Here is a 23,588-nt window from a genome sequence, read left to right as displayed (position 1 = left end):
TAACACAGCACCACATTTCAGGTAAGTCAAATGCAATGTGTAATAGGAAACCATCAGTCCCAGCAGTACATCACAAAACTCCTCCTTTAGGAAGTCTTGGATAGCAACAATGCAAGTTGTTCCATCAAACAACAGCACTGGACAGATGCCGTTTCTGTAGGTACTGTGTACGATTATCATCTTGCTAGAATAAAATATGGTTAATAGTTATGCAAAAGTGCATCTGAAGTAAGTGTAATAAAATGTGTAAAACCTTCTGAAAATAGTTTCTGCTAAAGCTTCAAATTGTTTTAATGTAACATGTAAAGGGCACATTATGAAAATATTAACTTATATCTGACCTTAAGGGTATCCACACTATTGTGTGATTGTAGTATTGATAAGAAAGGTGAGGAAATGCTTTTAAGAGTGTGGTTGTAAAATCCACTATTTATCTATTCAGCACTCATATAACATAACAATAAAAAAGGACAGAGTATATAAAAAGCAGGTGCAGACAAAAAACCCAAAGGGCTTATATTAAAGCCTGCACCTTATTAATACATAAAGTTTTACATTTTAGCCATGCATTGGATAAGAAATTTCATTTACACACCTTAAAACGTGAATGCCAACATGGATTGAAAATCAATCAAAGATCCAAGAATTGAAAGAAGAAACAAAGAACATTGTCCTGAAATATCAAACATTTCCTTAAACTCTTTTTAGATGACATTTCTGATGTGCATCACCAGATGTGAAAATTGGCTCCACACTTTACAGCCTCTGTATCATAGGAAAAACTGAGCTCTTGATGTGACACAATCTGAAACATGTAAATTGTGATTTTGGCGAGTATTGTCTCTATGAATGTCTGCATTAGTTTTGAAATAAAATATGAAATGTACAGGCAACTTCTTTTCCATTTCTTCACCCAACTCAGTTCTGAGACCTTCCTGCTTCTTCCGGCTGAAAAGGACATGTTACAGTCACACTTTATATTCTAACACATGGTCAGTTACCTCGATATATTTTGTTTTGTGCTGTGTCTTCTGGCGGTGCACCTCCTTGTGCTGTGTGTTAAAATGTGAGAGTTACAGATGATACAGTACATGAGGAAAAGTATATAAAAAATAAAAAAATACTGTAAATCACTGCAGTTTTAAGAGTGAACTGCTCAGTTACTGCAATGTGTTTTTGTTTGTTTGTTTGTCTGTAGAAATAAATTAAAATGTGAAAGTTACAGATGATGGATGGGAAATTGTAAACCAACCAATGAATAGAGTCTGCTGCTCAGTCACAATCAAACTTTATGAGCAGAGTTTGCTGGTTTAGGTTTTTCATGTCTAACTGTTAAATCAATGATCATGTTCCACATATTTTTATAATCTTTTTTATAGTTCTCAATCCCCTTCTCATATTTTTTTTTTGCTCTGTTGAGTTTAGTGACTTGGTTTTGCAATTTTCAGTAAATAATCTAATCTTCTTGGTTTCTTTTATTTTCAAAAGAGCTGTCTTTGAAGTTTGATTCCTTTGCTTCATGAATTACTTTATTTCTTTGTCCATCCATGTTGTTTTGAAGTTCTTAATAAAATTCTGAAGTGGTGCTGTGTATGTTCACAAGAAACATAAACTCTTTTGATCTAGACTAGAGCAGAATTCACATGTATTGTGAATTGTCCAAGAATGCATCTTGATCAAATGCTTAAAATTATCTCTTATAAATAATTCCAGCCCCCTCTGTCCATTTTGGTTTTCCAGACAGTGATCATTAGGTTGTGGTTGCTACAGTTCATTGGAACAGAAACAGTACCTGTGCACAGATCAGGTACACTTGTAAAGATGTGATCAATGCAAGTTGATGTGGTTGTACCATCATTTCTATGATGAATTCTTGTGGATTTATGCGTTAATTGTACAAGACCAGTTTCAGATGTAACATCAGATAGTTTTGCTTTCATTGGAGAACATTTTACAATGATTAAATCTCCCGTGAAATACATCTCCAGACCCAACATGGTACTGTTGTCCAACATCTCAGTCAATGTGACCAAGTATTTTTTTTCTGCATTTGGAGGTCTGCAGCAACATCCCACCAGTAGAGGTTTAACATAAGGCAGGTGTGTCTGTAGCTATATTATTTCAACATCTTCAGTACTTCAGTATCTGTGAATTTAATGTGTTGAATTTATGGTTATTATATGTGTGAAATGGGGTTGGGGAAGTAACTTATAATGGACAATGGACATTAATAATGGAGACTTATTTGTCTTCTTCTTTTTGAGGAGCTCTGACTGTCTTTTGTCTGACTGTACTATGATGTGTGATTGTAACTTTGTTTTAAGATGTAGGCATTGGAGCCTAAGACAAATTTCCCCTTGGGGATAGTAAAGTTTATCTTCATCTTAAACATCATAATTCATTACATCATCCCTAATTCTTACAGGTATATGATCTTGCACATAAAAGGCCACTCCCTCCATGCTTATGTCTATTTCGTCTAAAAATATTATTATACCCTGAATATACAGCTCATATCATCAAAAGTATCATGAGTTTCAGAAATAGCAAGTATATTCAGATGTCTTATTGACACAATATTTGCAATTTCAGATATTTTATTTCTGAAACTGTTAATATTAATATGTAAGTCCTTTTTTAGGCATAGGTACATTCATTGGTACATCAGAAAATCTTGATCTGGTACTTATAAACGGAAATGCTAATGCTGTCAGGGAGTGCTACTGCATGAGTAGATGATCAACTTGTCATAAAGCAAAAAAAACAAAACATGTCACTTTTTGTTTGAGCTTTTTTTCATTTTTGGAAGATCTTTTTCTTTTGACTTCTTGTGTGTAATCTCCATTTATATAGATCTTTGTTCCTCTGAGTTTTTTTATTCTCTGTAAGACTGCTTGTCTGTCCTTAACTTTAAATGATGTACTAAAATAGACCTTGGTCTTTCACCATTTTGAGCCACTTTCCCTACATTTTGTGCAACTTCCAGTTCCATATGTCTTTGCAGTTGCAATTTCTCAGTGAAAATAGCTTCTTTTTTTTCTCAACCTTAGCCCAAGTTTCACCAGATGACTCAGCCACTCCATCTATAACCAAATTATTATTCTTTGCTTGACTCTCTAGGTGTTCAGCTTTATTAGAGACAGCTAATAGGCTGATTGCAGTGGGTCACCATAATTGGTTTGTTTTTCCATATTTGATATGATGTCATCAACATTGAGTGTAGAGTAAGCTTGATTTTATTTCTTTGTAAGTCCTTTGTTAGGCCACCTTTTTCTAGTATTCATGGTCTCCTTAAGAATATGCACAAAACCTTTGAAATTCTCCTGTTGCTGCTGTATTAAAGCAGTGAACATTTCTTTTTGTTGTTGTAAGAGCTCATTTACCTGAGCCATTGTGACAATCCTACTCAGGTTTTGTGTCTTCTGTTTAGATGGCATTATAACATTTTCCCAATGTTTTCCTCCTCTGAAAATGTTAGCGGGCCAGGGTAGATGTAGCAGTAACTGCCCTGCGTGTAGCTGCTGACCTGGATGTAGCAGTAGCAGCCCTGGGTATAATCTAGGGCCTGGGTATAGCCACTCTGGGTGTACCTTTTGACCTGGGTATAGCTGTAGCAGCCCTGGGTGACATAAATGCAATATGTTTTTAGGCCCCAAAAACCTGGGTCATGAGAAAGAGTGATTTCATTTCATTTATCTTTATTTATGCAAGGACAGCCCAATGAGTGAATCACAGTATTAGGAATAGCAAAGATATTGTGCAGAACCCTCAAGCACCCAGGCCTCTGGTAGAGGAGCCAAGGTTGGAAAAAGATGAAAACATGCACGGAGGGTGGAAAAGATACCAGGGGAACACCAGTTCCTGGTAGACAAACAATCGTCTTTGACTGCAGAACCCCTCAGACCAACCTGTGCAGTGCCTGGGCATATACCAAAGAGATGCACTATCCCCACTGCTGTTCTGCTTAGGTTTGAACCCCCTCATCCAAATCATCAACACTGGTGATAGATACTATCTCAGGGACGGGGCCACCAACACTCATCTCCTCTACATGGATGACATCAAACTGTACACTAAGAGTGAGCGAGACACCACCAGGATCTACAGCACAGACATTGGAATGTCATTCGGGCTTGAGAAGTATAGTTGGATGTGACAGAAAGAGGGAAAGTAGTCCACACAGAAGAGGTCTCACTCCCAGAAGGAACAATAGCAGACATTGAGGACAGTTATAAGTACGTTGGCACCTCATAAGCAAATGGCAACCTTGAAGAAGCAACAAGGAAACCCACCATGGCCATATACCTCCAATGAGTAAGGTAAGTGCAAAATAAACAAGCTCAATGTCAAGAACAAGAGTCGGACAATAAACAGCTATGTCCTGAAAGTAATCAGATAGCCAGCAGGGATCATAAGCTGGCCAAAAGAGGAGATACAGATCACAGATGTCAAGAGACGAAAGATCTTGACCATGCATGGAGGGTTCCATCCCACACCCTGAGACTGCAGCTGCAATAGATGACGTGCTCAGCGAATGTCTCAGACATTGTAATGCTGGAGGTGCCATGTCATGGGAGGACAAGTCCCCACATGGGATGTACCACTGAAACAGTGATGTGCAGTGAGGTTCATGGCTGATGAGGCATTGACGTCATCACAATCAGATTTACAAACATGTAAATCGGGTTTTTGCTTATTGTTTATTTTTTTATTTTTGTAAAGTAAACACTAAGTTTTCAACTACATTTTCAGTTTCAACATTTCAAACAACAATACAAAGATTTCTTAGATTTATAAATGAAATTATTGTTATAGATCAGTGGTTCTTAACCTTGTTAGAGGTACTGAACCCCTCCGGTTCCATATGCACATTCACCGAACCCTTCTTTATTGAAAAATAAAATATATATTTTTTTCAAATTCAAGACATATGTATGTTTTACTGGTGCACAAAATAAACCGTGTATTAACATCACTGTGTTCAAAGAATAAAACCAATACAATGCATAAACTCACAACAAATTACATACATACCTTTTAACAAAGACATGACCTTTTTTAACACTACCACACTGAAATTATTTTAATTTTGTATTGTATTATCTATTCCAATAATGAACTTACTGTATTTATGCTTTTTATTATTTTTTTACATTTTAACACACACTCATCATCTAATTTCCATTAGGCTACAATAATGAATATTTACTGCAAATCAGTGTGACTTCTGCTGTTGCCTTTGAGAGACCAGGTCAGAAATGCATGGCTTCACCTTGGCCACTCTCATGTCATTTTCACAGCAAAGTCTGTTCCTTTTCTTCGTTTTCATGTCGTATGTTTTTATGCCATTCGAAGTGACAGTATTCAATGACCAATACACACTGAGAGGAATCTGTATCTGCACACCCAGCTGCTCTATTACTGCAGATTAGCATTAGCTAATGCTAATGATTACACATAATACACATTTGACCCACAATTAAGTCAATAGCAGAATAAACCACGCTTACCGATCAGGAACAGCATCCAGTCCATCAAATCATAAGGTCCGCTGCTCCTCAGTCCACCATGAGATCTTCACTCGGTTCCACGAACCGCTCCGGGTCCGAGATGCCTCTAGTTTAACTTGTACAAACATCCACAGTGTCCTCGGTCGCGTACTTCCTTTGTTTTGTCCGTTTCGTCATGTTTAAAACGCAAAAATGCTGCAAAACAGTGCGTAAAACGCAATTACGATCTTACGGATCTTTGCCCGAGGGCGGGCCGTCGGAACATTAAGGGGTTAAACACTTAGAATCTTCAGCGAGTTTTCACTCCACATCGGCCACATCGGCTAAAACTCTGATAGCGGCTCATGAGGACGCCTGTCAATGACGTGGATAAGCTGTGCAAATACGTATGTGAATCACATAATTGTCTGGAGCAGCTCGTCCCCGGTCACACTCACTGACTCACATTGAAAAGTAGCGCAGAATGAATTGTTGTGTGTTTATTTTATTTTCAATTCCGGTTCGATTTTTTTGTGCGCAGCACAGATTTTCTGTGCGCGGAGACCGTGTCAGCAGTGCGCAATTGAGCACGCGCGCAGTGTTCGATAGGCACAGCAAAGGGTGCATTTGTCGAATTAGGACACGGCCAGAGTCTGGAGACGCTTGCAGTCCGTGAATCATATGAGTCTGGTGCGTGTCTTGACCTCCGCCGAACCCCTGGGACTGACTCACCGAACCCCTAGGGTTCGATCGAACCCAGGTTAAGAACCACTGTTATAGATATTCACCTTTATGTACATAGATAATTAATAATATTAATAAAATACATTACATAACTCAATACATTATGGAACAGTAATCATTCAAACTGACAACAACGAGGAATTAACAAGTTTACTTTCAATTTTTTTAACTAATGAACTATGATGTTACACGTTTACTTGTTTGTATCGATAACTTGTTTGTAGAAGTTATCCTTATCTTCCTTCAGTTTTAAACATTTTTCTGTCTCAATGGAGATCACTGCCAGGGAAGAAAGTCGACCTTGATCAATCCTGTTCAGACTCTATATCTTGAGCCTTTTCAGTGCTGAGAATGACGCTCCATCGATGATGTAGTAGCTGGGATAGTGAGCACGAGCTGGAGCAACTTTGTCGCCTCAGTTTTAATCAGATCCTTCTGGGCCAAAAAGCTGAGAAGCTGTGCAGGAGACTTGTATTCATCCCTCACCGTTTGTGAGTTATAGAGTCCAATGAGATTAGCCTTTAGTCTCACAAAGTCAAAGAATTTGGCATAATTTGACAGTCTCTGCAGATTGGTGTCATCAAAGTGTTGGGACATTTCACTGAATTTTGCGCGATCCACCAAACCAAGGAAGGAGAATGTTGATACTTTTGACAGCCACCGATCGTATCCTGCTGACATCATGAGAGTGTTATTATCCCAGCTGTCAGGATTTTCTATAATGATCTGAAATAACGCGCACAGATCGTTTTGGAGCACGCTTATTGTTTGCAGCAGCCTAGAATTAGAGCTCCATCTTGTAGGAGCTGCTCTGGGTAAACGGCGCTTCACAACATTATCCAGCAATGACTCTAGTCCCCCAGCTGTTTTAAAAAACCTGCGACACTTGAGCATGCACTTTGCTGAATGCAATAGCACCAAGTTCAGCTTGTGTGTGTAACAGTGTGTAAACATGGCTTCGGGACACTTTATCTTTAATTTTAGCTTGCACACCATTAAGCTCTGAGGCCATTACAGCGGCTCCATCATAAGTCTGAGCTACAAGCTTGTCAACACAGGCATACGTCTCCAACACTTTAAGGACATACTCAGCCATTGCAGGAGCCTGTCTGTCCTCACTCACATCATCAAAACCCAAAACAGCCTCCTTCACCTGACAGTCTGCTTCAGTATTGGCCACATTATGCAATATAACCAAAATCTGAGCTTGGTTTGTGACATCTTTGGTCTCATCTTCTTCTACAGCAGGCATACCCAAAGTCCGGCCCGGGGGGCCAATTGCGGCCCATGTACAAATTTCCACTGGCCCGCAGCCTCTGGAATAAAAATAATTATGTGTTGCACTGTTGAGCAACGTAAAATACACATTTACACCAAGGATGGCAGCAGATCCGGGCCGTGCTCCAAGGTCGCGCTCTTGCTGACTTTTAACGGCAATTGGATAAAGACAGGTTTAAAGAAATTCAAACATTTGCTAAGAAAATGCTGAGTTTGTTTAGTTCTCGGTTATGACCTTTAACAAGAACCGTGCGAGGACAAGACTGACTCACCTGCGTGACGTTTTGCGCATCCAAACCACCGTCTTTGAGCCAGACCAGGCCTATTTACAACTGTCCAGATCTCAATTTCAGTCCAGTCTCAGTTTGTTTGGTGAATAAATTTGAAAATCTCAGTGAATTTATTTTATTGTGATCATCAAAACCACAGATTAAATGTTCACTTTTTCATATTTGTAATCTGTGTATAATTAATTTTGTTTTTGAAAGGTGAAAGCCAGTTGCAATAAAAAGTAAAAAAAAATAATTAAATAGTTCATGTGCATTTAATATTAATGGTTCAAAGAAAGATCAGGGTGAATGGTCGGCCCCGGCAGCTTTTCACCTCACCAAATCTGGCCCTCAAAAAGTTTGGACACCCCTGTCCTACAGCAACAAATGGGGCTGTAATGACCTCTCTTTTAAAGTCATTTCTAATGACAACAGTGACTGCTTCGATTAAGTCATTCTGTATTCTATTTATCAAGCCAGAAAACACAGTGGATGTCTCTAAATGTCTAGCTAGCATGTCATCTTTCTCAGCAAAAGCATGCAAGAGTTCAACATAATTGCCACGATTAACAGAGTCTGTACTTTCATTATTTCTGCGAAATGCCTACTGCTGTTTGGCGAGGAAGCAGGTTGCATTGATGAGATTTTTTAAAATTTCTTGGTTCTCCTTTATCTTAGCATTATGGATGCTGATGTTGAGTCTTCGCTGTTTGTCCAAGGCCAAGTCTATCCTAGACATCCCAAAAATTTTTAGCATGATCTGGCTCTGAATGTGAGTAGTGGACCACTCATGTTTAACGAGGCTTCTTTGCAATTTTTTTAGGTCACACTATCCCATCTGAGTCTAGACATTGTCACAGCAAGTTGAGAAAAGGAGGCAGGAAAAGCAGAAAACACAATTTCTTATTGGCTGTTTGAAAAGAGCGAGTCTTTTGTCTGGAGTAAATCCTGTAGCTCCAGGATTGGTCTTCCTTTAATCATCATCTCCTGCTTTGATCGAAAGTCCAGTTTAGAAAACTGCTTCAGCTATAATATGTAATCTTCCTCCATTTAAAAAGTAGGGCCAGGCAAAAAGAAAAAAGTGAATAGATTTCTAAACTTGACTTGTTAACTCTAAATTGTAGCTTGCTGTGACTTATTTGGCTGCCCCAGGATTTGCAAGAATCCCTGGGCTCACGAGTGCCCCCTACCATGAGGCCAGGTAACTACGTGCCTCACCTGGCGCCTTTTCTCAACCGCTTTAAGCAGTAGCTGTCACTGCTGAGCACAGCAAGTCAGTCCACGGTGAGGCATGAATGGCTGGCACCTCTCCACACATCTCTTTTCAGTATTTGAATGGCAAAAGTAAAAATTCAGTGATTTTGAATAAAAAAAAAACACAAAAAAAAACAAAAAAACAACTGAAATTGCAAAGTTAAATAGAAAATAACTTTTTTTTTTTAAATCATTGAATAAATATAACAATTTCACTTATTTTACCAAACCATTCTACCAATGGTTTGAGAGAGCTGGCCTGAAGGACGGCAGAGAGTCACTCATCTTGGCTGCACAGGAGCAGGCCTTGAGCAGCAGAGCAATAGAGGTCCAGATCTACCAAACCAAAAAGACTCAAGGTGAAGACTGTGCAAAGAGGCAGAGACAGTCCAGCACATACGGTTGAAACCAGACATTTACATACACTAATTAAAAGACACAAGCTTTTTCTCACTGTCTGGCCTGAAATCAGACTAAACTTTTACTGTTTTAGGTCAGTTAGGATTACCAAAATTATTTCTATTTCCTAAATGCCAGAATAATCACAGAGAGATTTTTATTTATTTATTTAATTTTTTTATTTTTTTTTTACAAATTTTCATTATTTTGTTCAGAGTCAGAAGTTAGCTTTGATTAAGATTACTATGCATTTAAACTATGGGAAAACCCAGATGATATCATGCCTTTGGAAGCTTCTGATCCGGTTTATTGACAACAATCCAGTTAATTAGAGACACACCTGTGGATGTATTTGAAGGCACACCTGAAACACACTGCTTCTTTGTGTAAAATCATGGGAAAGTCAAAAGAAATCAGACAAGATTTCAGACAGTTGTGGATTGCACAAGTCTAGTTCATCCTTGGGTGCAATTTCCAGACACCTGAAAGTGCCATCATACCACTCAGGAAGGAGACGGGTTCTGTTTCCCAGAGATGGACGTGCTTTGTCCAAAATGTGCATATCAACCCAAAAACAAAAGCAACTGACCTTATGTTCCAGATGGACAATGACCTGAAGCATACTGCCAAACTGGTTACAAAGTGGCAGAAGGATAACAAAGTCAAGGTTTTGGAGTGGCCATCACAAAACCCTGATCTCAGTCTTATTGAAAATGTATGTAGAGACCTGAAAAGGCATGTGCGAGCAAGGAAATTTTTGCCAACTATTGTGAGAAGCTTGTGGAGGGATATCCAAAATGTTTGACCCAAGTCATGCAGTTTAAAGGCACCAAAATTGTACCAAATACTAATTATATGTATGTAAACATCTGACTTTGAAGAAAGTAATGCAAAATTGTGGTATCCAGAGACAGTGAGCCTTACTTGGAGAACCAGAGCCAGGCTTGGGCCCCTGGATCCTCCCTGGTCCTCTGATATTGAGCCTTTCCCGGGTTACACAAGTCATGCCTGGCCCCTGGAGCTTTCCTGGTCCTCTAGCCTTCCCAAGGACTTTGTTTTGGCCCCTGGTTCTTCGCCTCCATGAGGATTCTCCTGGTGCCTTACTTAGGGACAGTGAGCCTTCCCTGGGGAGCCAGGACTAGGCTTGGGCCCCTGGAGCATCCCTGGCTCTCCCCCTCCAGGGGTGACATTGCAGGTCCCTGTGGTGGTCTTGGTCTGCCCACCGACCCAAGCAGTCCAACTATTCTGGACTACTTGAAGGTGTACCCACATAAAGGTTGGGTGGGGAAGCTGCCGCAGGCATGACGCACATGAGCAAAAGGCACGCAGGAGTGAAGGAATGCAACAGCAGCCATATTCTTTGATAGTATTTATGATAAGGTTTTAAAACAGCAGTTCTGTGCTGTCTTTGTGGGGCAAATACACTGCCTAGCCAAAAAAAGTCACCACCTGGATTTAACTAAGCAAATAGGTACGAGCCTCCTTCAGTTGGTCAGGTCTAGGTTCAGCAACAGTCTGTGCTCAAAGAATGAGGTCAGCTGACACCTGAATATACTGAATGACCAGGTTACTTCATCCCTGGGTTTTTTTCTTCCCTGATGACACGGGCATATTCCAAGATGATAACTGCAGGATTCATCAGGTTCAAATTGTGAAAGAGTGGTTCAGGAGCATGAGACATCATTTTCACACATGGATTGTCCACCACAGAGTCCAGACCTTAACCCCATTGAGAATCTTTGGGATGTGCTGGAGAAGCTTTGTGCAGCGTCTGACTCTAACATCATCAATGCAAGATCTGGGTGAAAAATTCATGCAACAATGGATGGAAATAAAATGCCACAGCGAATGTGTGTCGTAATCAGAGCTAAAGCCGGAACAACCAAATTCTGGAGTATGTGCCTTTTTTTTTTTTTTTTTTTTTGGTGGCGACTTTTTTTTTTTTTTTTTGGTCATGCAGTGTATTAAACTTTATATTGACTATGAGGGCAAAGAACCAGTTGAGGACCACCTGGGTTAGCGCTATGGCTATATATGGTGGTTTATTTATAACCAGCTAAATCCAAATGCTTCATACAGTTTAGGAAGGGTCTTAAATCCTCCAGTGTGATGTGGACATGCATCATGGTTTTCATGATAAGGGCTACTAGGGAAAAGTGATAAGGAGCTTACCTACCTCCTTCACTTTAGGGACAGCAAACTCACACACCCAAGGCAATCTAGTAATGTTATGTATTTTTTTTGGTTTGTTTGTTTGTTTTTTAACCTTAAAAAAATAATAAAAAAGGTTAAATCATCCACAAGGATATATCCATATATAGCCTGAGGAAGCTGGCCTGATGTGGTCAAAGTAGGAATCGGAAAAATTCCTAATTAATACAATTTATTACAGCTCACTGTGGTATAGCGTGGAAAAATAATACATGCTTACAACAGTTAAACATTAAATATTGAAACAAAAATACACAAAGACACTGAAACAAAAACAAAAAAAAAAGAACTTAACTCAGTACTCCTCTCCACATGGTCCGGCCCACGACCACACCCAAGCCTTGACAAATGGCCAACATAGGACACGCCCCCTGTTCGTCTGGACCATGTGGAGAGTCAGGTAAGACTAGCTGCATGTGTTGTAACTGAAGATAACTGAATTGAATACATTTAACCAAATAAACAGGTGTGTGTGACATTTAAATTAAAGATAGACTAACTGAAAGACTAAACAAAACAAATGTGAGATAGTTATGATTAGTTGGATATTGAAAATTATTGGAATGAACAAAATGATGGTGATATTAAAAGAGACAAAGGCCCACTTTGTCATACAGCCCATTCATAAAAACACATAATTTATGTAAACTTAACCATAATCTTATAATTTGACCCATGTCAGGCTAGGCCATCATCTGTGTAAGTGCAGATAGTGGAGAGAAGGAGGAGAATGTCCACATCCAGTTTGTGTGCATCTGCTCCTGTGCCCTGTTGAACTGTTGAAGTGTTATGCTGTGCAAATTCACATTTGCCCCTGCTTCCCAACATTTTCATGAATCATTTAGATTAAGAAACATGTGACAGGGAGTCGTGAAAAACAGCAGGTACCAGCGATATCCTTTTTGCTCTGGACTTCAACGCGGTATGACGGATTGCAGAAATACATGCACAAAAGTGTGCATGCCTGTGGCATCGGAGCAGTGCAGGGACAGGGATGCACATCGTGCCTCATTCAGGATGACTGGACTAGACCCTGCAGGTTTTTGCTGCACTTTTAGCACTTAAGCACTTTGTTTAGCTGTGTAAACGATTGATAAATTAGGCTCCTAACATCTTATAGGCGCGAGAGTGTGATTTTCTCCAAGAGAAAAAGAATATGCACAAATATATTAACTATAAGACCAAAATGGTGGTTATTCAATTCAAACTGGCCACATAGTTACATAAAGCAGCACAGTGACAACATAAGTGATATTGTGTGGTAGTATAATCTGTACTCAGGACAGCCTAAAGAAGAAAGCCATATATTCAAAAAAAATTAAGACTTATTGATCCACAATGAAAATGACTTGGACACCATAGCTCATAAATCAAAGTATTAAAATAGTTGTCAAATAATATACAAATATACAGATTTGTATATGAACAGATAGAATATAGTAAATATAAAAGAAATCTAGGCTGTGTACAAGAGATCGGGCAAGGAAAAACAGTGCAACAATGTAAATTTTAGCTTTGACATGGCAAGGTTATCTATTATCTAAAAACTGCAAACAACTTACCTCTCCACCTTTTAATCTGCCATCCTACTGTTTTTAGAAAAAGCATTTGTTGTTTTGCCCTTTTAATGTTTTAATATGGGTTTAATGTTAAGCAAATGCGCATTTTTATTGTTTTCATAAACAAAGTGGGTTTTATGTTAACCTTTTTTGTGTTTTATAAGCTGAATGGTTGCTTGTTGTAGTAGTAGTGGTAGTGGTAGTAGTCAATTTTGTTTTGTCTTACTAAAATAAATAAAAATGTCATAAACAAGAAAAGCCAATATGACAGAAATGACTGAATTTCAATCTCAATTAAAATTTGATTGATGACACACCCCTATGTTTTAGTCACCACCATCTGTTAAATCAATTCTCAAAACATTACAAGCTAAGGATGAGTTTGAGCTTCTCTACCACTTCAGCCACCTCATCCTAAAGGCATCCAGCCCTTACACAAACATAAAACATTGATTAGCTGCCATTCTCTTGGAAAAAGTCAATAAGCTATTTAGTGTTCATCTGCGCACCAATCATAACAAATGGGCCTTTAGACTGACCATTTGAAGCCCCTGTACTGCAGCACTGAGGCACGCTATCGCCACATCATCTGCGCGTAAACCAATGATGAAGTTAACTCCCTTCCATCACTGTACGCTGGGTTCACATTAATTGGCGCTGCCATACTCTCCTACTCCTGAGCTTCCAACCGCCCACTCCATCTTCAGGTAAAGTCACAGAGGAGGGAGAAAAAAAACCTGACGTCAATGGGCTGACGCAGATCATGCAGCATATGTGGGTTGTGAACATGTGGGGTTTCAGTCATCCTCTTACATGGATGCTCGTACTATGTTTACATTGTTCATTTATATAGATGTACACAATGATGGTGACAAGGATACCTGGGGAAATAGATTTTCACTCGTATGACAGGAAGAGACAGCACTGTTTACCCAAGGACAGTAATGATCCGGAAGGCCATCAATGGTTTTGATTGTTATGCTTCTTGAATGTGCTATTTAAGGGTGTAACATCACTTTTGAATTGTCTTCAATGATAAACTGAAGGTGTATATTTTCAAACAGTGAAGCCAAAGCTGCTGTAACTGTACCGTGATGATGATGACGATCACAGTAGGGCTGTAGCCTTTTAGTTGTTTAGTCAATTAATCCACTGATGTCTTCGTCAACCAAAAAGTTTTATTAGTTGAGCAATCATTTGATTTAGATTAAACTGATTAATAGGAGACAACAACAGAAAGAAGTTAGTGAGTGACTGAGTTCGCTGAAGAGTTAGCATTTTTTGCTATGTTATATACATGCACTGTTTCTTTGTACTTTTCTATTAAAAAAAACAAAACATATCAAAATATTCACTTTTTGCATGAACTCCCATTGCAAAAAGTAAATGTTTAGTGTTGTTTGTGCAGTTAGGGTCAGATACATCGAGATACATAATAGTTTTAGAGCTTTTGCCACACCTCCATTTTAGTCAACTAATTGATCAGCAGGATGTGTCTGTACTCGACCAGCCCCAGATCATGGGATACAAAATGTTAAAGTTTAAGTTTACGTTTTCTTTTTGCTGTTACTATTGAGTAAAAACACTTAAAGCAGTAGTCCTGGCTAAAGTAATAGACTAAACTTTAGCTCAAGATTGTCTGAGGCAGTGTAGCACATCAACAACAAGCTCCGTTCTAATTCACACATAATATTTCACCACAGTCTGGTTGTCACACATGTTACTCTGGGGCAAATTACTCATCCACCACCACCATTAATTTAGTTCAATTCAATTCAAGTTTACTTATATAGCACAAAAAAACTTCAGTTGCCCACATTTCTTCACATAAAAGGCAATAAAAAAAATTTACCCCAAGATATCCTGTCTAGCTCATATTAAATGCCAAGGAGAAGAGGTGGGTTTTTAGTCTAGTCTTAAACTGTGTTACAGACTGAGAAGCTCTGAGAGGCAGACGAGGTCTGTTCCATAGTCTGGGCGCTGCCACACTAAAGGTTCTGTCACCTCTGGCCTTTAACCTGGCTTTGGGCACAGCAGCAGGAGCTGGTCAGCTGACCTGAAGGCTCTGGGTGGAGTACATGGTTGCTGTAACTCTCTCAGATAAGGAGGGCCCATAGAGTGCAAACAATTAAACATAATCAGCAAAACTTTGAATTTCACCCGATATGAAATGGGAACTAGAGCAGGTTGCACAGTGCGGGGGTGATGTGCTTTTGTCTCTTTTGTCAGCAGACAAGCTGCAGCATTCTGGACATTCTGTAAGTAAGTCCACTGCTCAGGTTCCTGCACTGGCTCCTGTGGCTCAGAAAATAGACTTTAAAGCAGCTCTGCTTGTGCTTGGTCTCTCCATGACCTCACGGATCGGCCTCCTGCTGGTCTCAGAGTCAGGACTAAACATGGGGACTCAGTGTTTAATTTTTCTGCAGCTTTTCTGTACTTTTCTCCTTTAATGTAAATCTTATGATGATTATTTGTGATTATTTATCTTTTGATTTGTTGTATTGTGATTTTAATGTCTTTTTTTAATTTATGTATTGTGCTATACAAATGCCTTGCCTTTCCTAAGTACTGCAGGGAGACCAGCTCCAGCCTCACATACAAACAATTACAATAATCCAGACTCAACATTACAAATGGGTGGATTGCTTTGTCAAAATCAATCTGTAGAAGGTGAGGCTTTAGTTTAGCAAGGTGCCTCAACTGAAACAAGTTTGACTTTATGACAGAGCTCATGTGCTTGTCCAGTTTGAACATAGAGGCCACAATCACCCCAAGATTCCTCTCTGCAGGGCATAAGAGGACAAAGGACCAGTCACACTGTCATGCCCAAGCAGTGGGTTAGTTTGGCCAAACACCACAATCTCAGTTTTACTTTAAGTTCAGGAAGTTTGTGCTCAGCTAAGTCTGCTGACAGGGAGTCTGAGCAGATAACTACTCTCTGTTCTCCACTTGTTTACAACCACAACGATGCCCACAATAAACCAACAAGCTCTGCTGTAAATACAGACCACGGGACTCTCAGTTTCATCTAGGTTCATAACCTCATAACCTCATTTGGTCTGACAGTTCAGACCCGAGCATGGTTTGGCCTAGGACAGTGCAAAACAGGGTAATAAAATGTCTAAAGTCTAAGCCTGACTATACCTGAGCCAGAATCTCCCCCTTCATTTGTCAACCTAAGATTTAATAAAACATTATGTTAAATGTTATTTAAAATATCCAGCACATGGAAAAGATATTCAAAGAGGCTACTCTAGCACTGATTGCCAGCATTACAACATAAGTAAAAACAGTATTGGATTTGGATTTTGTCTACAAAATCAAAATCTTACATACAGTTACTTTAAAATGGATCCAAACATCAGTAACATTAAGTCTGATCTGATGAGAGGCTGACAGGGAAGACCATAAAAATCAAGACAATGACCATCATATATAACTTAAAATGTCCCTGTGGACTTGGTGATGTGGAGAAAGAATCTACACGATTACAGACTCCAATGTCAGAACACATGAGCAAAATAAGAAATGAGACGTAAGTTTTCTTTTCAGCCTATTTCAGAGAAACACAGCATCCTCCCTCAAATACATACTGGGAAGAAGCAAGTAAAGCTCTTTAAGAGGAGGAGATATCATTTTTATATGTATTTTTATTTGCTGGCCCCTAGTGGCTTAAATTAACAATACAAATAGTCTATGCATACAGAAATGCCCTGACACTTTGCTGTAACAGGGCTTTCACCATTGCTTATGAGACAAAATGCCATGGCCTTGAAGCCATTTTTTCATTCCTTAATTGAACATCATTGGCTTGTTTCCATGGTAAATCAGTGCTTCACAGTCATACGTGCCCCTCTGCAATCTGATTGGCTGTTTACATCTGGTGGACAGCTGTGCATATTATTTGATACTATGTAAGTTTCCTGGTCTAGCATCCAGGAAGTTGATGGTCCGATGGTCCGATGGTCTGATGGTCGGGCCTTAGCAGTATTAGGTTAATGATGCCAAGCTGTGCAGCTTTATGATTTTGACAAAACACTAAGGGATATCTGTGAAAATTGGGCGTTTCTACTCTTAGGTTTAAATTTTGCAATTGCAGAAACCAGTGTTGTACTATGTTTCTGTCATCCAACCAGTTTAGGTTTAGTTTACTTGTGGCTGTTGGGATGGAATCGAGGCGTAGACTATTTCTCTTTGCAACAACTGGAAGTGCATAAAGAAAGTCACAGCGTGGACATGACGGTGGGATTGTCGGAGAGAGCCATAGTTTAGTGGTGTTCTGCCAATAGCACTTTCCATGACATGTTGTGCTAAATTTAAAATGAATAGCAAGAAGTAGTTGAAATTTGGAGCTTTTAACTGTATGTTTGTATTCACAATGCCCATGTCTAAGATGTTGACATTTATGAAAACATTCTGTCCATGACAGCCACTACATAAAATGCATTTTGGCTTGGATGTTCTTCCAGAACACAAATTTTAATCTCTGCCTTCAGTCTCTGGGGCTGGTCATGGTTCTTGGGGTGTATGAGTTTTCTGCACGTTGTTCATTGTGGCTCCAACCTTGTTCCCGGTTGTTTGGTCACAAGGCTGATGGTGTTATACATGGTGGCCATGGTACAGGAAGCAGTGCTATGCACAATGACGTGCAAAGTTCTATTGGGTTAGTTAAACAGTTTTTAAGGGTCAAAAGAGAGAACAAAAGTTGTATGCTTTTATTTAGATAAATTACCTGGCTCTCAAATTGGGAAAAATGGCAGTTGAAGAAGCTTCACTAATATTTCTCCCATGTTGCATTTTTTTTTCTGAAAATTAATTATTTTATAAAGTACTTATGCAAAAAATAGTCAACTGTCAAAAAATAGTCAAAAAATAGTCAACTGCATTCATAGCCCAAATCAACCTTTCAAACTATCTTTACAACATAAGTGCTAACACATTGGAGCCTACGCAATTCAGTTAATGCATTAATGTTATTTAATGTATGATACATTCATTATTATTCAGATTCTCTTTTCAGCCATCATCGTTTTCTTTGCTGAACCTATTTCAGATTCAGTTGCTGAAACAGGCAGAGGTAGAGGAAATTGGAAGAGTGAAAGGTTAGGGCAGGTGGAGGGGAGGTGTGTGCTCTAGAGGCTGTGGTACAGAAGTAGACAGACTCCATCAGCTGATTATGGGACACCTCAGGATCCAGAGAAGGAGAGATGACGTGCAGGTTGGTGTACTGTACATGATATATAGATTGTACCTCTTCGCTCACAAGTGAACCATATAATAAATATATGGATAATAAACAAGCAGCCAAGCTTTTACCAAAAAAGTTGCATAGTGCACATTTGACTTTTCTTCACATTTTTTTTATTTCTTATGATTATATTGTGACCTGAATAATGACATAATAGCATAATCTTGCTATCTTTAATTCCTGTGTTTTTGTGTGAAGCCTTATTTTGGAGCGTTTGAGTGGTGATGCAGTTTCAGGCCGTACTCATGTCCTGTGGTTGCAGTACACATGATTTGGACCTCCTCCCTTTGTCTGCTTCAGCTGCTAGCCCTGTTGGATATCTACCTATGTGAATCTTGCGGTGTTTTTGTTTTTCCGTCTGATCTTTGACAGATTGAGATCCTTGTTTGGCGCCCACAAGACTGAAAAACAACTGGATCTGACCAAAGGCTTTCTAACACCCTCAAGTATCATAGCAGACAGCTGGGGAGGGTAACCATGGTGACTCTTGTTCTGCTTTTAGCCCAGTTTCATCCTGATTTGATTTGTTCCTGTCCTAGATGGGGATATCAAGATCTTGGTTAACTGATAATTGCGTGGGCGACAGTAATGCCATTTGTAGAGTGTTCGTCTAGTGATCTGAAGGTTGTGGTTCGAATCCCACTCTCTAAATAAACGTCGTTAGAACGATCAGATTCACTGACCCACAGGTCGGTGGTGCAATTCCAACAGATAAATGCTGTGTCCTGGGCTGTGTCTGTGTATGCTGCTGTGTGAATGTGTGAATGTGTGAATGTGTGAGTGCTTTCTTGATACCTAGTGCTTAAGGTAGAAAAGCGCTATAGAAATGTGACCATTTTATTAGTGCGATCATTTCATGTACTTTAATACCTTTGTGTTTCATTTGCTCTTGTTATTCTTTAGTATTTTTATGTAGTATTTTTAAATGGTCTGATTTTTTACACTGTCATTTATCTTCTATATTTTCAATACCTTTTATTCCACTGTTGTTCTTGTACTTTGACATAGCAACACTCATTACATTCTCTTATCTTTTCAGTATTTGTGGATATTTTTGCTTGGAGATTCAAACGCAAAATGTGTAATATGGATCCGCCGTGTAGATGTTGTTTCTTGTTGCTCTTTGATGCTGCACCAGAGTGACTCCTCTTCACATCAGTCTGACTCAAACTCTCTCTCTGCCCATGTTTAACTTGTCCGTGTGCTGGCTCGATGGACCGTGAGGAGATGTTTACTTTGGCATTACATGGAAGACATGAAGAGCCTCTGCTTAATGAGAGCTGCAAGAAGATGTCTGTACCCAAAGAATATGAATCCAGCAGAATGTTTACCAAAGTGAATGGGTTTATTAGAACCAGAAATAACTATTGCCAGGGAATGGGATTCACTAACATGAAATTGGCTTTGGTAGATTGGTTCCAACATAAGGCATAAAGGAGCAGGAATAATACGAATATTAACAGAAGACCTGCATCAGAAAATTAACTGTGCACTGAATGATAAAAGAGCTTATGATCAATAGTGTTTTATTTTCAACAAAAACTGTGACTAATGCTAGCTTGTGACTTTAAAATCTTGAAAATTGATTTTTGTTGCACTTTCTGCCATGTTATTACGTTGTTCCCTCATCAAAGACATTCCTGAAGAGGTCTTAGATGTAATGCATGTTTGAGCAATTTTGCCATCTCTCCCAGGTCCTACTTGAACCTTCCTTTTGGTTCGCTGTAAGATTCTGTGCAATGCTCAGCCAACAAGCCCATGTCACCCGTGCTTTCACATGACAATTCTCCATAAATATACAAAAACATGATGTAAAACTGTACACGGCAACTTGATGTGATGTGCAGTAGTATCATTAGTGGGATGATTGTGCCCATATTTATGATTGTGTTGCGCTGTGAAAGGGGAGTGACTTTGTATGAGTAGCAAAAAAGAGGAGGGATTCAGAGTGTCAAAAGCAAAATTGAAACTTACGCTCACCTAAATGATTATTAGGAACACCTGTTCAATTTCAACTGAATGTCAGAATGGGAAAGAAAGGTGATTTAAGCAATTTTGAGCGTGGCATGGTTGTTGGTGCCAGACGGGCCGGTCTGAGTATTTCACAATCTGCTCAGTTACTGGGATTTTCACGCACAACCATTTCTAGGGTTTACAAAGAATGGTGTGAAAAGGGAAAAACATCCAGTATGCGGCAGTCCTGTGGGCGAAAATGCCTTGTTGATGCTAGAGGTCAGAGGAGAATGGGCCGAGTGATTCAAGCTGATGGAAGAGAAACGTTGACTGAAATAACCACTCGTTACAACCGAGGAATGCAGCAAAGCATTTGTGAAGCCACAACACGCACAACCTTGAGGTGGATGGGCTACAACAGCAGAAGACCCCACCGGGTACCACTCATCTCCACTACAAATAGGAAAAAGAGGCTACAATTTGCACGAGTTCACCAAAATTGGACAGTTGAAGACTGGAAAAATGTTGCCTGGTCTGATGAGTCTCGATTTCTGTTGAGACATTCAAATGGTAGAGTCAGAATTTGGCGTAAACAGAATGAGAACATGGATCCATCATGCCTTGTTACCACTGTGCAGGCTGGTGGTGGTGGTGTAATGGTGTGGGGGATGTTTTCTTGGCACACTTTAGGTCCCTTAGTGCCAATTGGGCATCGTTTAAATGCCACGGGCTACCTGAACATTGTTTCTGACCATGTCCATCCCTTCATGACCACCATGTACCCATCCTCTGATGGCTACTTCCAGCAGGATAATGCACCATGTCATAAAGCTCCAATCATTTCAAATTGGTTTCTTGAGCATGACAATGAGTTCACTGTACTACAATGGCCCCCACAGTCACCAGATCTCAACCCGATAGAGCATCTTTGGGATGTGGTGGAACGGGAGCTTCGTGCCCTGGATGTGCATCCCACAAATCTCCATGAACTGCGAGATGCTCCTATCAATATGGGCCAACATTTCTAAAGAATGAATCAGCACCTTGTTGAATCAATGCCACGTAGAATTAAGGCAGTTCTGAAGGCAAAAGGGGGTCAAACACCGTATTAGTATGGTGTTCATAATAATCATTCAGGTGAGTGTATAAACACAGTAATACATTTCTGGTGAATATAGCATTTTCAAAATAATAAAAGGTAACATTCGTGACCTAAATATGTTACATGTTAGCAGTTAATACCCCATAGAAGTAAAATACACCCTCTTTAATGTTATCTGAGAGGGACATGTTTGGTTGTACAAATCAGCTCACTTGTTGAAGTTCCAGCTGAGTGTTCACACTTATATTTAAGATAAGAGATATGCCTTTATTTGTCCCACAGTGGGGAAATTCCAGATTTAATTTAGTCCTCATCAAAGCAGAAATAAACCATCTAGTTTGGTGCAAATGGAAATTGGTACGGCTCACATGGCATTCACAAATGACCCACTATGAAGAGGGTACTGCTAAATGAAACTCCATGATAAAAATATCATGCCGATCAGTAATGACGTTTGCTGTGCGATGCTCCAAAGTGACAGGAGTAAACACAGCCACTGTGGTGGATTAAAGGTCTTATATTACACAAAACTGACTCTTACAAGCTTTCAATGTTCAATGTTAGAATGTTGTTTCCTCATCAAAAACACGCCCGGAGTTGTGTTTTGTTTCATTCAGACGTTTCAGTAATTCATCTGTCACTGCATCTGTCTACTTCTCCAAAATGTTCTGTTCCACCTTGTGATGTCATGTAGTGGTAGTTTTAAGTTAAACTACATTTTATCTTTAATTTGGTAGAGATCGACAATTCCAGGGCTGAAATCATCCAAATGATTTTAGTGAATGTGTATTTAGTTTCAAAACTCAGTGGAGCACTTCCTGTATTACCTCATGATGACATCACAAGATGAAACAGAGTGGGGTTTTTTTGTGTGAGAACACAGCCTAAATATGGAGGATTTGTGTGTTACATAGATGTGAGTGAAAAAAAACACAACACCGGGTATGTTTTTAGTGAGGAAACAACATTATAACATAGATGAGACAAAAGCATAATATGGGGCCTTTAAGAAAAAAAGAGCACTTACTGAGGTTGGGAGGCATTTGGGCGAAAAAGGCACAGGCGTCTTAAATTTCTTTTTCAATGGAAAAATGAGAAAAGCCTCTGTTACTCAAACCAGGTACTTCTCTTTAGGATCAATCATATTGTCCCAAGCACAATGTCTCTGTGCTGAACAATTTGACATATACAGTACTTCAACTTTTGTATATGAATTGGTACCAGTATGTATCAAAACTGAAAAACATACCATATACATATAACATATACTTGTTAAAAAAAACATATACGTGTTAAAAAAAACCAAAAACATATACGTGTTAAAAAAAAACATACTTGTTAAGATGCAGGATTGTAGCCAAAGCAAATTTCCATTCTTAGTCCAGAGCTGGGCCAAGACTAGCCACACAACGCACACAATTCATAAAACAGGACAAAAGATACACAAGGCAACTGCCACACACAGGAATACAGATTTACAACTTTAGTATTAAATGTACAGGTTATATACACACTCTCATTGCATACACACAATATTAACAACTTTACATACATATACTCTATGTACAGATATGACTGCAGTCCCCGGTTCAGCCTGTGTTAGGGTGACCAGATTTTCAAAAACTGGGACACATCAGGGTTGGGGTGTTTGGTTATAATAAAATAATGAACAGATTGTGTTATTAAGAATGTTATTATACACTTGTTCCATTCATGACTTATTCACATGTCTTGTTGTGAGTCAGTATATCATCTGAGAGACTTCAGTCAGTGCAATTGAGTACACCTGGGACCTTTCTTGCGTAAAACTGGGACAAATCACTGCTTTTCACTAAATCTGCTCAAAATTGGTTCTGTCCTGGGTAAATAGAGATGCCTGGTCACCCTAACCTGTTTTCACCTATTGCAGCCTTCGTTCCCTTGACAAGATTCAAGATAGTGATATACCCCTTCAAAGAGGTACATAAACGCCTTTGTTGTCCTCTCCTTTCTATGTGCAAAATCTAAAACGAGTTGCAATTTGCCTTTGGAGGCTGGCAAGTCATTTAGAATGACAATCCCTTGGACATTAGTTTTGTGTGA

Source organism: Periophthalmus magnuspinnatus, chromosome 6 (assembly GCF_009829125.3).
Source record: "Periophthalmus magnuspinnatus isolate fPerMag1 chromosome 6, fPerMag1.2.pri, whole genome shotgun sequence".
Taxonomy (NCBI): domain Eukaryota; kingdom Metazoa; phylum Chordata; class Actinopteri; order Gobiiformes; family Gobiidae; genus Periophthalmus; species Periophthalmus magnuspinnatus.
Note: the sequence above shows the minus strand (reverse complement) of the source record.